This window comes from Rhinatrema bivittatum, chromosome 1, assembly GCF_901001135.1.
Source record: "Rhinatrema bivittatum chromosome 1, aRhiBiv1.1, whole genome shotgun sequence".
Taxonomy (NCBI): domain Eukaryota; kingdom Metazoa; phylum Chordata; class Amphibia; order Gymnophiona; family Rhinatrematidae; genus Rhinatrema; species Rhinatrema bivittatum.
Window position 1 is genome coordinate 621,703,914 of NC_042615.1, and position 15,057 is coordinate 621,718,970.

The following is a 15,057-nucleotide window of genomic DNA, read 5'->3' on the forward strand; positions in this document are numbered from 1 at the left end:
GTGCACCCTGACTCCAGCCTGCCAGATCTGTGACATACACTCTCCTTTCCCTCTCCCCTAGTTTATTCTTTGCATCTTCTTTCCTTCAGTCTCCCCTCCTCATTTCCTCCTTCTCTACACATCTCTTCCTGTTCCCTCTATCCATAGATCTGCTTTTCTCTTTCTTTTATGTCCATCCATGGTATGTTTCTCTCCACTGGCCATTCCTACTTATTTTGTGAGTGCTGTGATGCTTTAACACCCCTAATCATGTCGTGCTGGTGGCATTTCCTGATCTCACAGTTTACTGTGAAAACAGTAAACACAATTGGGATTGAGCAGCTTAACACCATTTTTCTCAGCAGTGCAGTCAGGCAGGAGGTAGCAGAAAAATGAGGAAATGGTAGACAGGAATGTGGTGAGGCAGAAAGACTAAATTGGCAGGGAGTGGCAACAGAAGAGGAGAATAGCGTGACAATGGATAGGGGGTAAGGTCATTTCCTACAATTCCATAATGAAAGTGATTCTGTGACATTTACCAAGGCTTCACAATCGCAGAAAATTAGGAGCCATCCTGTTAAACTGCAGCATAAAACTGTATGTAAGACAGTCTATTAATCTGATAGTCTCAAAAATAAATTTTAATGCAGTTTTGTGGAGTCTATATCCAGAGACCAGATGTGGCATATATCCTAATAGTAATTTGTACTGAATCTTTTGTAAGTGCTTTTCTATGGCAGTACTGCAACTACATCAGACATTTAAGTTTTATATAGTAATGGCAGATAAGGATCCAAAAGATCCATTTGGTCTGCCCAGCAAGTAGCTTGAATGGCAAATGCTGCTCCGTGAGGTTTACCATCACCCTCCCCCCTCCAACACCCTGAGCCTTCTATTATGGGTAGTAACTGTTGCTCTGAGCAGTTTACTCCCATTCAGAAATATTACATCTAAAGGGGCCGATGCAGTACAGTGTGCTCAGCCAAGCATACTATTTAATCCGTGGTTGGACGCGCGTTCACAACCCTTATTCTATAAGGGGATTAGAGCATCTAAAACACGTGTCCAACCCCCCCCCCCCCCCCCGCGAAACTAATGGTGCTCATCATATGCAAATGCATGTTGATGAGGCTATTAGCTATTCTCCCCAGATAGAAAAAAAAAAACGTACGCCCAACCTGCAGTTAACGATCATCCATTTTCCTAACCCATGGCTGTGCACAGTTTAGGAAAACGGATGCTCGTAAAATTGAGAGTGTGTTTTCCTAACCTGCTGGCAGCCACCTCTAATGGGCACCTGCTACCAAGGAGGCGCTAGGGACGCATATTTGTTGCTAGGACCTCCTTGGCAGCGTGACCCCTCATTTAAATATTCAATCGCAGGTCCAGGAGAGGTGGCTGGTGGCGTTAGGAAAGCGGGCGCTCAACACTGAGCGCCCGATTTCCGCACAGATTTACTGCATCGGCCCCATTGTTAGCAATAGGTTACTCCTTTTCTTCATTTCTGTCCTCTAGCCATTAGGGATCCTCTGTGTTATCCCATGCCCTTTTGAATTCATTTACCATTCTTGTCTTAAAATCTCTTCTGGGAGGGCATTCCATGCATTCACCAGCCTTCAATCTTTATTTTATTTATTCCTTCCAGATAGAGTTTTGATCATAAATGATGATCATAAAAATAACTCATTTGTATACCAATAACAAAAATGTGAAAAGATTTTCAAAAAAATTGAAACAGAATTTGCCACAGATTTAATTTTTACAGGATCATCTACAGAAGCATCCTTTATATTATCATTCATTTAACAAAAAGAGAGGAAGTATCATACATTTCTTTTTTTTTAACTGTAACATGATGGGGACTATGTTAAAATAAAACAAATACTAGGTAGCACTCGCTTTCGTCTATACAGCTCGGGCAACCTTAAGCATATTTTCAAGATTAAGAAACATACCATCTCCATGGTTACATTCATCTGTCACAGTGAAAAGTTGTGGGAGTACAGATCTCTCCCCCACAATTTTCTTTCCTCACTTATCTGCCAAGTACTACACCATATGCTAAATGGTGGTTTCCTAATGTCAGAGATGAGTTATGCAAATCACTTTGATCCTAATTCAAACTTAATTTAGATTACTGTACAGTTCTATATCCAGTGGAAGTCTGAATCAGACAACTGGATAAGCTAATTCAGTTTGTAAAAGCCCGGTTTTTGACTGAATATGGATTATATGAGAACAAATAAGTATCTGCAAATTTGTGACCTTGGAGTGTTGCATTTTGGGAGCTGTATGTCTGCATCAAATTTCTAGGCATATTGATGACTTTGTTCATTATGTCATGGAATGTTTACAATCAATACATTTCTGAGGCAATATTTAATAAAGCAAAACAAAAAACAATGAGAGCTCATAGGAAAAAAATAACACTGTGTGCAGGGTTCTATGTGCCAACATAAAACCTTGTTCAAAATAAGGATGGTTTAACATTATTGCTATAATTTGGAGCACCAATTTGGAAAAAAATAAAATTCTTTAAAGTTTGGCTACTGTGCAGTTATTATACTGCGAACCTGTAAGACAAAAGTAACATAGCAGACTCTGTGAAAGCGTGCAGAACGAATGTAAGGGAAAACACTTGTATGGGCTGTACAGGAGGGTCGTTTGAGAGATAAGGAGGCTATGAGCAGGCCTGGATTTAGGCCTGCTCATAGCCTCCAGCATCAAATTTTGATAGCTGCTGGAGCATTGCAGATACTGCTGCCATCCAGGCCCGCCAACCCCCTTTCTTTATCTTCCAGGTAAAGTCTGCACTGTAGCATGAGCTTCCCCTAAATTGAAAGTGGGGCCTTTGTACCGGTACGTTCACAGTCTTAGCAGCAGGGCAGGAATAAGGTGCGGGCTAACAAGGCAATCGTCCAAGGTGCCAACCAATAGATAACCTTTTTTTTTTTTTTTTTTTTTTTTGAGGGAACTGCCAAATTACTAGAGGGTGTGTGTGCACGCCAAATTAATAACCTGCTCTCAGCGCCAATATATCTCAGTTCATCTCTGCACATCAGGCCCAAGATGCTCCACGCCTAGTACAAATTTCCCTAGTAACAGGAAGCCATGTGTTATAGCGGAGGGTGAAGCACCGCCGAGCACTGGCACAAAGGCCTGCATTCAGTTTAAGTTCTTGGTGCAGTACAGACTGAACTTAGAAGATAGGTTGGCAGGCCCAGAGGCAAAGTGAAATGCGCCGCAGGATATGAAGGAAAGAGGGGAAGATCTAGGCAAAGGCCCTACCCCCTCTGATTTCTTGGAGGGGAAGAAGGGTTTCTCCACGGGAATTTCTAGAGGGGGAGGAGCTCTCCCCTCCCCATACCCTCCATGATTTTTTGGGGGTGTCTAAACACCCACTCCCGCATCCTTTAATGATTTTTGGGGAACCTCCCCCTCCCAAGGACCTATGGGTGTCTAAATTGTAAATCCGGCCTGGGCAATGAGCGATTACCACTTACTTTTCTCTGAAGGCAACATGTACTGGGATTCATGCCAATGAGGCCATGTGACCTGTCACCTACTGCCACAGGTAGTTTCCAAAAATTGAAGAGACTAGAATTTACACCTGTGTTTCAAACCAATCATCTACTGTTTCATCTAAATGTCTGTCCTTTTTTTTCCTCGTTTACCTTAATCTAGGCCAATTATAAAATGAATGTGCAACTCCCAATGAGACAGCAGAAAACAGAGGTGTTTTCCAAGGATAGCAGAGTATTAGTCCTCATACATGGGTGACATCATTGGACGGCGTCCCTGTCCGGAACTTTGAAGTCAAAGATTCCAGAACTTTCAAACATGCCCTACTGAGCATGTGCAGCTGTAGTTATTACGCTGCCCCCCCTAGGCAGAGCTCCTCAGTCCATGATGTAACTCATACAAGGAGAAACCAACTCCCAGTGGAGGCGGGTGGATTTCAAGAGGACTAACATCCTTTTTCTGAGGACAAACGAGATTGGTAGTCCTCACACATGGGTGATTCCTAAGCTACAGGCTGTCCAAGCAGAACAAAGCGGGAAACTGCACAGTACTGAAAGCACCACCTCTCCCCCCTTTAGCCTGTGAAGCAGCCGACCCACAAAGGGGTCTAGGCGGGAAAAGAGTTGGGTTCTACAAAAAGAAAACCATAAACAGACTGAGAAACAAAACCCTGATGCATAGCAGAGGCACCTAAGGCAGGGGAATGATGCGAGTGCCAGAAAGAAATATACTCCGCATCACAAAAAACATTACAAGCAGGGTTTCAGGTCAGTAAACTCTTACCCAACAGTAGGTCTAGAACCTCCTGGATACAGAAAAAAGTCTAGAGATGTAAGCAAGAGTAGGACTCTTGAACGAAGACCACATAGTTTCCTTTGCTGTTACAAGACAACTGAAACTGAACTGAATTGGGGCCCGAGAGCTCCCCAGAAAAACTGCATTCCACTGGCATTTGAAGGACAGAATGCATCTGCAGAAGTGTGCCCCATGTTTGATTGATAGGCACAATGGGCAGAAAAACGCAAGCCATGTTTGGAAGAATTATTTATTTATTTAAATCTTTTGGTCCTTCCTGATTTAATATCGCCACGATGTTAAGTCGGAGGAAGTACAGAAAAGCAATATTTTCTGCTTTTCTGTACACTTTTTTGGGCTGATCAGAAATTAACGCCTGCCCAGAGCAGGCATTAATTTCTAGTGTAAAAATGTGCGGGTCGGGCGCACTTTTTTCTTTTCGATCTGAGAATAACTAATAGCCTCATCAACATACATTTGCATGTGATGAGCGCTATTAGTTTCGCGGGGGAGGGGGGGGTTTGGATGTGCTAATCCCCTTATAGAATAAAGGGTTATGGACGCGTGTCCAAAACCCACATCCAACCACAGGTTAAACAGTACGCTCAGCTGAGCGCACTGTATTGTATCAGCCCTAATATGTGTTGGATACCTATATTATGCATCACTTGTATAGGCTTCAGTCTACAATTTAATCAGTCCTAAAAAAAACTTTACAAAACATTTTACAAAACAGCAGTTTGCCACCTGGAATGTTAAAACCAAGCCTGTTTGAACTAAAAATGTTCTAGAATTTGGTAGGCAACTCTAGTCCTGGAATACCACAAACAGGCCTGGTTTTCTGGCTATCCACAATGAATATGCATACAACTGAGGCAGTGCATACAAATATATCTCATGCATATTCATTGTGGATACCCTGAAATCTAGACCCATTCCTTGAATGCCACAGACTTGCCAATTTCTGTTCTAGAACAAAGGGGTCATGATATGGGCAGACTAGATGGGTGCTTATCTATTATATTCTGTATTTTTCTAATGGTGAAGGGTGGTAATAAAAGTCATAGGTACGAAAACCCCATCAGCAAAATTATAAGACAGAATTCTCCAAGTGTTCAGAAATTTGAGAATTGAAAGTTGGCAAACCTAGTGAAATGTGATTATGCATAATAGGTCTGAGAAATGAGATGGGAGTGCACATGTAAAGGGTAGGTATGTGAGTGAATGTGAGGATAACTGAGTGTGGGAGGAACATTGTGTGGTTAGTGTATTGGAATACTAGTGGCAATAGAAGGGAAAGTCATAGCTGCTTTTCAAAACATAAGTTCCACGATGTGCCATGGCAATCACAGTCTGGTCTCTCTAAGAGAAAAGCTTACGAAATCGAGGCATTCATATTTCGTTCCCCTGGAGTGTAAACCAGTAAAAGTAAAATGAAACCCCTGTTTCATGTAATGCTTTATGCAATATCCGTTTCATTGTAAACCGATATGATATGTAATTTCCACATGAATGTCGGTATATAAACGTTCAAAATAAATAAATAAAATAAATAAACGAAGGTGGCACAGCCTAGCTCCTATGATTTTGCATGGCAGGGGGAATAAAATGAATTGGTATTTGTCCTTCCATAGAAAATGGGTGATTAACAAAACACTGGTAGAAGAGATAACAGCTGCAGTGGTTAAAGCACTGGAGATTAAATTTGATAAAGTGTATAACAAGTTAAAGGAAGCGACTACTACAAAGATAAACTTTGCAAAAAGAGTTACTCGGATGGAACAGCGTGTTTTAGGGTTACAAGATGATGTCCAAATGGCAATGGCAGATGAGGCTAGAATGCTGGGAAGAGAAACAGAAAGACCTTCAAAACAGATCACACTGAAATAAAATGAGACTTGTGGGTCTCCCTGAAAATATTCTGGAAAACGAACTGTGAGGTTTCCTTGAGTCTTGGATACTTAAACAGATGAGGATGGAAGAAAGTCTTGGCCTTCTAAAAATTGAACGGGCTCATAGAATGGGGCAGAGAAGGGGCAAGGTGGGGAGGCCTAAAGTTATGATCACAAAGTGTTTGAATTTTATTCACAAGGAAGTTATCTTGAAGGCATTTAACAAGGGAATTCAACCTACCATCGAAGATAAAATGCTACTCTTTCAAGATTAGTCAGCTAAACCAGCACTAGTATGCAGAGAATTCTTTGAGTAAAAGATCAGATTTATTCTGCAGTACTTAGCAAAACTCAGGTTTTTATGCAGGAGAGGCCACAATGATGAACTTGCTGCTGAAGCCCAAGCTTTCTTAAATAAAATTAACAGTAGTATATTGGTATGGGACTAACCCAGAGACAAAAAAATGATGGCTTTCATATGGGTGGATTTTGGATTTTAAGCAGACCTGCAGAGGTAGCAGTGGAGCACTGCCATTTGTATTCTGGATGTTACATTGATTTCATGAACTGTTCTGTTAATGTACTCTACATCTGCAGCTTGAACATTGTTAAAATCACACCATTATTGAAAAGGTGTGCAATGGCAGGCCTCAGCAGGGCAACCTTTCTTGGGATTGTAAACTGATGGAATGGAGCCTGAGTGACCTTTGAAACATTTGATTTTCAGTCTTTTGGAGACGTGTTTTACATTTGCACAGCAGCTGATTTCTAGAGCATTCTACAGTTTAGTACACAGCCTCAAGGAAATGAGGAACTCACTGTGGGTTCTTTGTACTGCAATTATTGTGCCAGATACCTGTTTTCAAAAAGTCCTGCAGCAATAACAGTGGAGCAGCAAATATCTTTATATTCAATTTTGCAGTATCTAGTTAATTTATGTTTTTGGTTTTACTGCTTTTATTCTCTATTGAATTTATTTTGTTTTGATATTTTTGTTTTTATATTTTATTGATGTGCATTTTCAGATTTTTTTTTTATACATTATATTGTTTTTTTTAATGTAATTTTATAACAGTTGTACCTTTCTTAGAAAAGGCATGTTTTAAACAAACTGATTGATGTGCTGAGATAAAACTGGCATGGCCTGGCAGCTCCCTCAGTTCTATATAATAGCTTTGATGGAACAGAAACTCCAAAATAAAGGGATTGTGTGCCTGTTGAAATGCTGTTTTTTTTTTAAAATGTATATTCTATTAGCCAATATTTGTGCCCAAACTTTAACATCTATATTAAGAAGCCATATAAGGCTATGACCTGCAAAGTAAAGTATCCTTTCCAGCTTTAAGCAAGACAGTTACATCTGCCAATTTCACAGCGGGAGGAAGGACTCCTACCAGTATGGCATTATATAACACACAAAAAGACTTTGCTAATTTTTTTACTAAACTGCTTATAAAACCTGGTAGTAAAACCATCCAATCAAGGTGATTTATCTGTTTTCAAAGCTGTAATGCCCTATAAAATTTCTAATTCAGAATTTTTTTAAAAATGTAATCCTGAGATTTATTCTTGAGCATCCAATCATGCAAGCAGGGAAAATCATGAACCCTGGTTTGCTGTGACAATTGTAAAAGGGGCATGGGATAAACACTGTGGATCTCTAAAGTCTAGAGGATGGAAATGAGGAAACAAGCGCATGGGGGTAACTTGCTGGTATGGAGATTTATTTATTTAAACACATTTATTACCCACCCTTCCTATGTTCAGAGCGAGGTACAATATAAATATACTCAGACAAATGAAAGCAGGGAGCAGGACAATGCATAAATCTTAGGAGAAGGGGAAGAAAATAAGCATCTAGGGAGTACATTCATTTGCGATTGGGGCCAGAGATGAGGTGAGTAGAAGACTAAGTAGCACCCTCTAAGGGGGGACATGTTGGGGGTAAGTCCATCATCATTTAGGTTGGTCTCCCAGAGACCAATTTATGAAGCAAAGTGAAAATAAAAAAAAAAAAGTATTTTTTGAATGTATATTTGCGTGAACAACTTTTCAAACAGTTTTTTGGATTTTTTTGAAAGTCTTTTTGAGGGCTTCCTGGGGAATATTTGTATATTATGAAGTTCTCGTTTTTGAGGAGCACTCCTAATAGCTGTGATTTTCCCATTTTAATCCGGAGGTTTTTTTTATGACTAATGATTTTACCCTTTGAACAAGTTCACAAGGCGTTCTGCCCAAGAATTGGCATCTGAAGTCTTTTTCTTCCCCATTAAAATTAAATTCAAGCTCCATTAAGCATGTCTGATTAACCCAGAAGCCAAGATCTAAAACTTTATTGTTCACACTGTTTTTTGTTTTGGTTTTTTTTTTTAAATTATTGTGCATTTCAAAAAAATTGTTTCAGAATTTTTATAAAAATTTCCCATTGGGTATCCTTTGTTGTTTTTATATTAAAACAGGCCAACAGGGAGATCTCCCCAAATTCAATGGCAAAGCCTGCAGCAAGAAGCATCTGGAAAGTACTTCTTTTGAGGGGAAAAACTGTTTCTTAAGTAGGCCACCATGAAACCTCCAATACTTAGAATGTGGTTCAAAGTGACATCAGATAGGGTCTGAAGCATAAAATCATGGTCTTTCGTGAGCTCCGCCAATATCTCTAAAGAGATTTCCACTACTGCAAGACACATCTATAAACTTTTCCCACACATCATCAGGAAGGTGTGAGGCCTGCAACCATGAATGTTTGTGGGCATCAATAGCCATAGCAGATGCTTTTTATACCCTTTCCACAGCATTGTAGATAGCATAGATCAAATGCTTCTTCTCACTGGTCTCCATCAGGTGATGGGACGACTCCTGTTTCTTTTGAGGGAAAAATTGGTGAATTTCAGGGCCCTTTCAGAATTGTGTGCAAATATTGCATTATGCAAATCTGGTAGGGCTGAAGCACAGTGTTCCACTATTGCTTCTTTTAAAAGAGGTCCAGAGTCTGAAAATCACATCCAGGAGGTACTAAGGCATGGATTTTTGGCCTATTGGCTCCCTTAAGAGAAACATTGGGGTAACCTGCACAGCACAGCAGATACTTCCATAAGAAGCTTTCTGAGCAGACTGGATGGATAATTTGGTCCTTTTCTACCATCATTTCTATGGTTACTATATATTCTGGTGTGATAACTAAGGCATATCAAATCCTTCAGCTTCCTGAATATGACACTTGGTTACCAACAGAAAGTACTGTGTGGGGTTTCCTACATTCTACATCTTGGAAGACAGGATGGATAGGTACTAATCACAACACCTTAGGAGCATCCAGGTATTTGACAAGACTGATATGCACCTACAACCTGTAAATCAATGGGGACAGCCTTGTGCAGGAATGGACATCTTCCCCACAGTTCTTTATAGGAGTTGCTTGAAGGCTCCAACTGGTTCCCTGGAGACAGCCTGCAACTCAAAGAGGACAGCCTAGCCATCCTTTGTACAACATTTCAGAAGGAATGGGTTTCAGGAGACAACTTATTCCTGGACTGTGGTGAAAATGACCCTGATAGGAAACCAGTAGTGTATTCTACTCTAGAGTTGTACTTCTCTAATATGTATCCAGGACCCAAGGACTCCTAAGACTTTGGCTCAGAAAACACTGGTCGAATAGAAATATGATATCATACTGACCTTGGAACTGAACATATCTGTGGCCTATAACTCAGCTCCTTGGCCACTGGTACTTATTGATGTCAAGGGGACAGAAAAGGCTTCCTGCTGCAACTCAGTTCAACTGAACTAGGTGCAGGCAACGTTGAGACAGGTTCAGGTTGCTGGACCTGGTCAGTGCCGATATGCTGGGCACTGAAAGAAGGATCATTTGACACACCAAGGGGAGTTGAGGTGTTTGATGCCAGGACTAAAGTGCTTGTTGTGTCCAATGAACACATCAGGGATTCTTCTCTGTCCAACTCCATCTCAAAAAGCACCAACATAGGGACTGTCTTCGAAGGAAATGGACAACTTCCACAGCTCACTGGAGGTAGACACTGAAGGCTGCAGACTGCATTTCTGGAGAACAGTGCAGGGTACGCCTCCAGACATGGTTGTCTTGGATGATGTGGAACCTCCGGCCCCTGCAGGTCCAGTGTCAGAGAAAAAGAGGAGGCAGCAGTGCTGGGCCAATGTTAGGAGCCAGGCAGGACCAATCATAAGGAAGCAGCAGTGGTATGGAGCCAATGACAAAAGCCAGAAGGGATTAGCATCGGCAGACAGAAGAGGCAGTATAACTCCTCAAATGAGAATTTCAGGGGTCATTTGCAGTGGGAGATCGGGAAAGGAAAATGTAGACCTTAGCCTGGATTCAGAGGGGCAGAGGGCTGCAATTGTAAGTAAGAGAGAGGCTTGCTGGGGGAAAGGGAACAGGAAGGGAGGGGGTTTGAGTCTCAGACTATTCATGGGAACAGGATGGAGCTTGGGAGGCTGGGTATGTTGAGAGAGATGACTGGGAGAAGACTGCTAGAGGACAGGCTAGGTGAGGCAGAGAGGGTTGAGACATAAGTGTCTACTGGAGAAGAGGATGAGATGAAGAGACTGTTGTGGATTGGGGGGAGAGGAGGATGAGACAAGAAAACTGTCTGGACAATGGAGGAGAGGAGAGATGAGAAGAAATATTCTGCTAGGATTGGGGGGAGAGGAAGATGAGATGAAAAACTGCTGGGGATGAGGAAAGGGTGTTGAGGGCAAAGAGTCAGCTGGGGGTCAGCAGTTGGTATTAAGGAGGGAGAGAGACTGCTGGAGATGAGGGGAGTGGGGTCTGAAGGAGTGGAGAAAGACTTCTGGGGATGAGGAAGTTGAGTGAGACTGTCTGGTAGAACTCAGGACCAGAGTTATCTACCCTTGATATAAATCTTGGCACACTACTACTGAAAGATTTATTTAGGTTTTATATACCACCGTTCCAAGATAAGACCACAATGGTTTACAAAGTCATCGTTCGGATTCTGGGTCAACATTCCCATTTTAGGTCAGCATTCATATTCTGGGTTTAATACAAACAGTTAATACATAGTCAAGGTCATATTCATGCATTAACTAGTTTCATGCATCATCTAGTTTCTTTACCATTATAAATACTAATTCTAAGTCAACACAACATCAAGTATGCGTTAATTAAGGTGCTATTTCATCTCATTATCCTATGTGCCATGCTCATAATGTAGTCTTTTACCCTTTATATTGTTCGATTCTTTTTACTCAATTTACTAATATTGTTTAAAGATCTGCTAGTGATGTTGTCAGTTTATTGGCCTTTATATTAGATTATAAGCTTTTCTAAAGAGCCATGTTTTCAGTTCCCATTTGAAACTCTTTCTTTCTGTTGTCAGATGTAGTGACTCAGGGAGAGAATTCCATATGCGATCTCTTATTTTCATTTAGTGTGCTTCTGTGTTGTATGCATTTTTAGAAATCCTTTGTCTTGCGATTTTAGGGCTCTCTGCGGTATGTATGGTTGAAGAGTCACTCCTAATAGGCTTATTCCTGGGCTATACTCAAATAGCACTTCTTACCAGCATGCAGAAGAAAATCTTAATTGCATGGAGGTAAGCCCTAATGAGTTGGTCTTCAGTCTGGACTGAGATGAAGAAGTTATTCATGCAGCTTTTGTTGGGGGGCAGGAGAAAGGACCTAGGGTCCCTCCTCACACTAGATGGCAAGCCACCTCCAATTGAAACAATAAGACTTTTTAGTGGATTCTTTTCTTGAAGCCAGGACTTGGGACATTGCATCCAAAAAAATAAGTGATCAGATTACATCATCTTCATCATCCAGAGAATGTTGAGGAGGACCAACATACCTTGATTCTAGAAGGTTGGGGAAGACTCCAACTGGATTGTTTTCTTGAGAGATAGCTCTTTCAGAATTGGAGACCAAATTTATCTCAGCCAAAAAGAAGTAACAAGTATTATAGTTCCCAGGGCTCTTTTGTGTTTTTGCTTCTAGGCATTTCAGATCTGATGCACACAGTTGACCTATCTTCCCAAATAATGGAGAAGACATCTGTAGCTAATTTGGATTCTGATTTCTTTCTGAGCTGGCACCCTCCTTTTCAGGACTGTTATAAACAGATGTAGGTCTGGCCCACATTCTGATCCAACACAAAACTTTGTCAGGATGTTGTGTTTTACTGCCAATATGTTGCTTTCAGGACTTCTCTGAGATGGCCCAAAGTCATACCTTGACATTTTCTGACACAGAAGGTGAGAGTCTTTCCCTCCTTGCTTGTTCAGGTAAAAAACATTCTTTAATTACCTGGTTTGGTACAATTTTGTTGGCCACCTGACTTCTGAAAGCCATTAGTGCTCGGTATTGCTACTAATGCCTGGTGAGACCAGGACCCCTAAGTGTGAAAGTCTCTCTAAATGGGTTCCCCATCCTAGGGCTGGATGCATCTGTGCTAAGAAAATTTGATAGGATAAATCATTTGTCAAATGATGAGAGAGCCACCAGTACAGGGAATTTCTGAGCCCTTCTGTGATGCATGTGATTATGAAGATTCTGCATTTTATTTTATTTATTTTGTGTGCCTTTATATACTGAAGTTTGGAACAATCCTTCACTCCGGTTTACAGATATAACAATGTAAACAATGCATAGTTTGATATCACTGGGATTTCAATGTCTAATGCAGTGGTCCCCAAACCTGTCCTGGAGGGCCACCAGCCAGTTGGGTTTTTGGGATATCCACAATGAATATGCATGAGAGAAAATTTGCATGTTATGGAGGCAGTGCATGCAAATTTTCTCTCATGCATATTCATTGAGGATATCCCAAAAACCCGACTGGCTGGTGGCCCTCCAGGACAGGTTTGGGGACCACTGGTCTATTGGGTTTGCCTCATATGGAGGTGTTCCATTCGAATCGCATAGACCATGGAGGCCATCATATTCTGAATTTTCAATATGAGCCAAGCTGATGTCTGCTGACTCTGCATTCTCTCTCCCACTGCTGTCATAGTAGCAATCCCGAGCACTAATGGCTTTCGGAAGTCAGGTGGCCAACAAAATTGTACAAAACCAGCGGGCCGATACAGTAAAGTCCGCGGGAGAGTAAATTAGGTGACGCGGTAAAAACGGGGAAAAGGAGGCGCTAGGGACACTAGCGCGTCCCTAGAGCCTCCTTTTTGACAGGAGCGACGGCTGTCAGCGGGTTTGACAGCCGACGCTCAATTTTGCCGGCGTCGGTTCTCGAGCCCGCTGACAGCCACGGGCTCGGAAACCGAACGCCGGCAAAATTGAGCGTCCGGTTTTCGGCCCGACAGCCGCGGACCGAATTCAAATTTTTTTTTTTTTTTACTTGTTTTACTTTTCGGGACCTCCGACTTAATATCGCTATGATATTAAGTCGGAGGGTGCACAGAAAAGCAGTTTTTACTGCTTTTCTGTGCACTTTCCTGGCGCCGGAAGAAATTAGCGCCGACCGTTGGGTCGTCGATAATTTCTGAAAGTAAAATGTGTGGCTTGGCTGCACATTTTGCTTTCTGTATCCCGCGCGCATACCTAATAGGGCCATCAACATGCATTTGCATGTTGAGGGCCCTATTAGGTGCCGCGGGTTGGACGCGCGTTTTCCTCCCCTTACTGAATAAGGGGTAAGGGAAAACGCGTGTCCAAGAGCAGGCTAACAGTGCGCTCCGTCGGAGCGCACTGTACTGTATCGGCCTGCAGGTAATTAAAGAATGTTTTTTACCTGAACATGTAAACCAGTATGATGTAACCACTAATACCGGCATAGAAAAGAATTAAACAAATAAATAAATAATGTTGACAACTCTGTTCATGGAAAGAAAGACCATGGTATGAGTCAGATCTAATAGAACCCTAATGAACTCCACTTGAGGTGATGGATTCAGATGGCACTTAAGGTAGTTGATGATAAATCTGATTGACAACATCTAGACGGCGACTCATATCGATTTGTTTGCTTCTGACTAAAATATACTTTTGATCAGTCAATTGCCCAGGTAGATATCAGATAGGAATTTTTTTGGTGAAAACCTATGAAACTAATGCAAGACCAAAATGGAAGTATGTGGTACTGGAAGTGCAGTGCACCAATTAAAAAGCTGAGATACATCCTATATATCACTATGTAAGTGTGAACATCCTTGATACACAGTGAACACAGCCAATTCCCTCTTTTTAAAAGTTGAAGGACAGTACACTCAAGGAAATCATTTTGAATTTTTTCTTTTTAGTAAGTACGTATAGTAAAATCTCTCTACTGCAGTGGAACACTCTAGCTAGCAAAAGGGGGATTTCTGACCTGAGAAGGTCCTGGTTTTAGATGCACTGAAAGCCTCTTTTGGATAGTTGATTGATATAATCTGTAACCATCCCTTATGACCTGTAGAATCCATCTGTCCAAAGGTACAAGGGGCCAATAGTTTGGAAAAATCCTCAGCCTTCCCAGCACAGGGAGGTCTTCCAGAACAGAAATCAGAATAGTGACTATTTCCCCAGGATCCAGTCAAAACTCTAACCCTGCTTTTGACTGAGTTGAGGTATAGAGCTTTGAGCTCTTCTAATTCTGATGGCAGATCAATCTCAATCCGCAAAGCAACGGGCATGCCCTTGTAGAGGATTGAAGACCTTCCAAGGCCCTTTGTAGGTGTTGCTCAAAGGTCCATATCTGTCCCCCTGGAGACAGCATACTGGTATTTCAGCCTGAGAGTAGAAATAGAACTAACTCTTAAATGAAGCTGCTTTGGAATGTGCAGGACCTCTTGCAACTGTGGGCTTTTGAAGCCAAGTGTTGAAGAGTCATGTCAGTGTATCACAGTCTCCTCTTGAGATTGATTGACTCTCTGACACCTTCCTCAAG

General features: G+C 41.6%; 1 protein-coding gene across 1 annotated transcript in view; it reads right to left on the reverse strand.

Moving 5' to 3' along the window:
• Nucleotides 1-15,057, reverse strand: part of LOC115073295 (adenomatous polyposis coli protein-like) — a 459,579-nt gene that overhangs the window by 96,842 nt on the left and 347,680 nt on the right.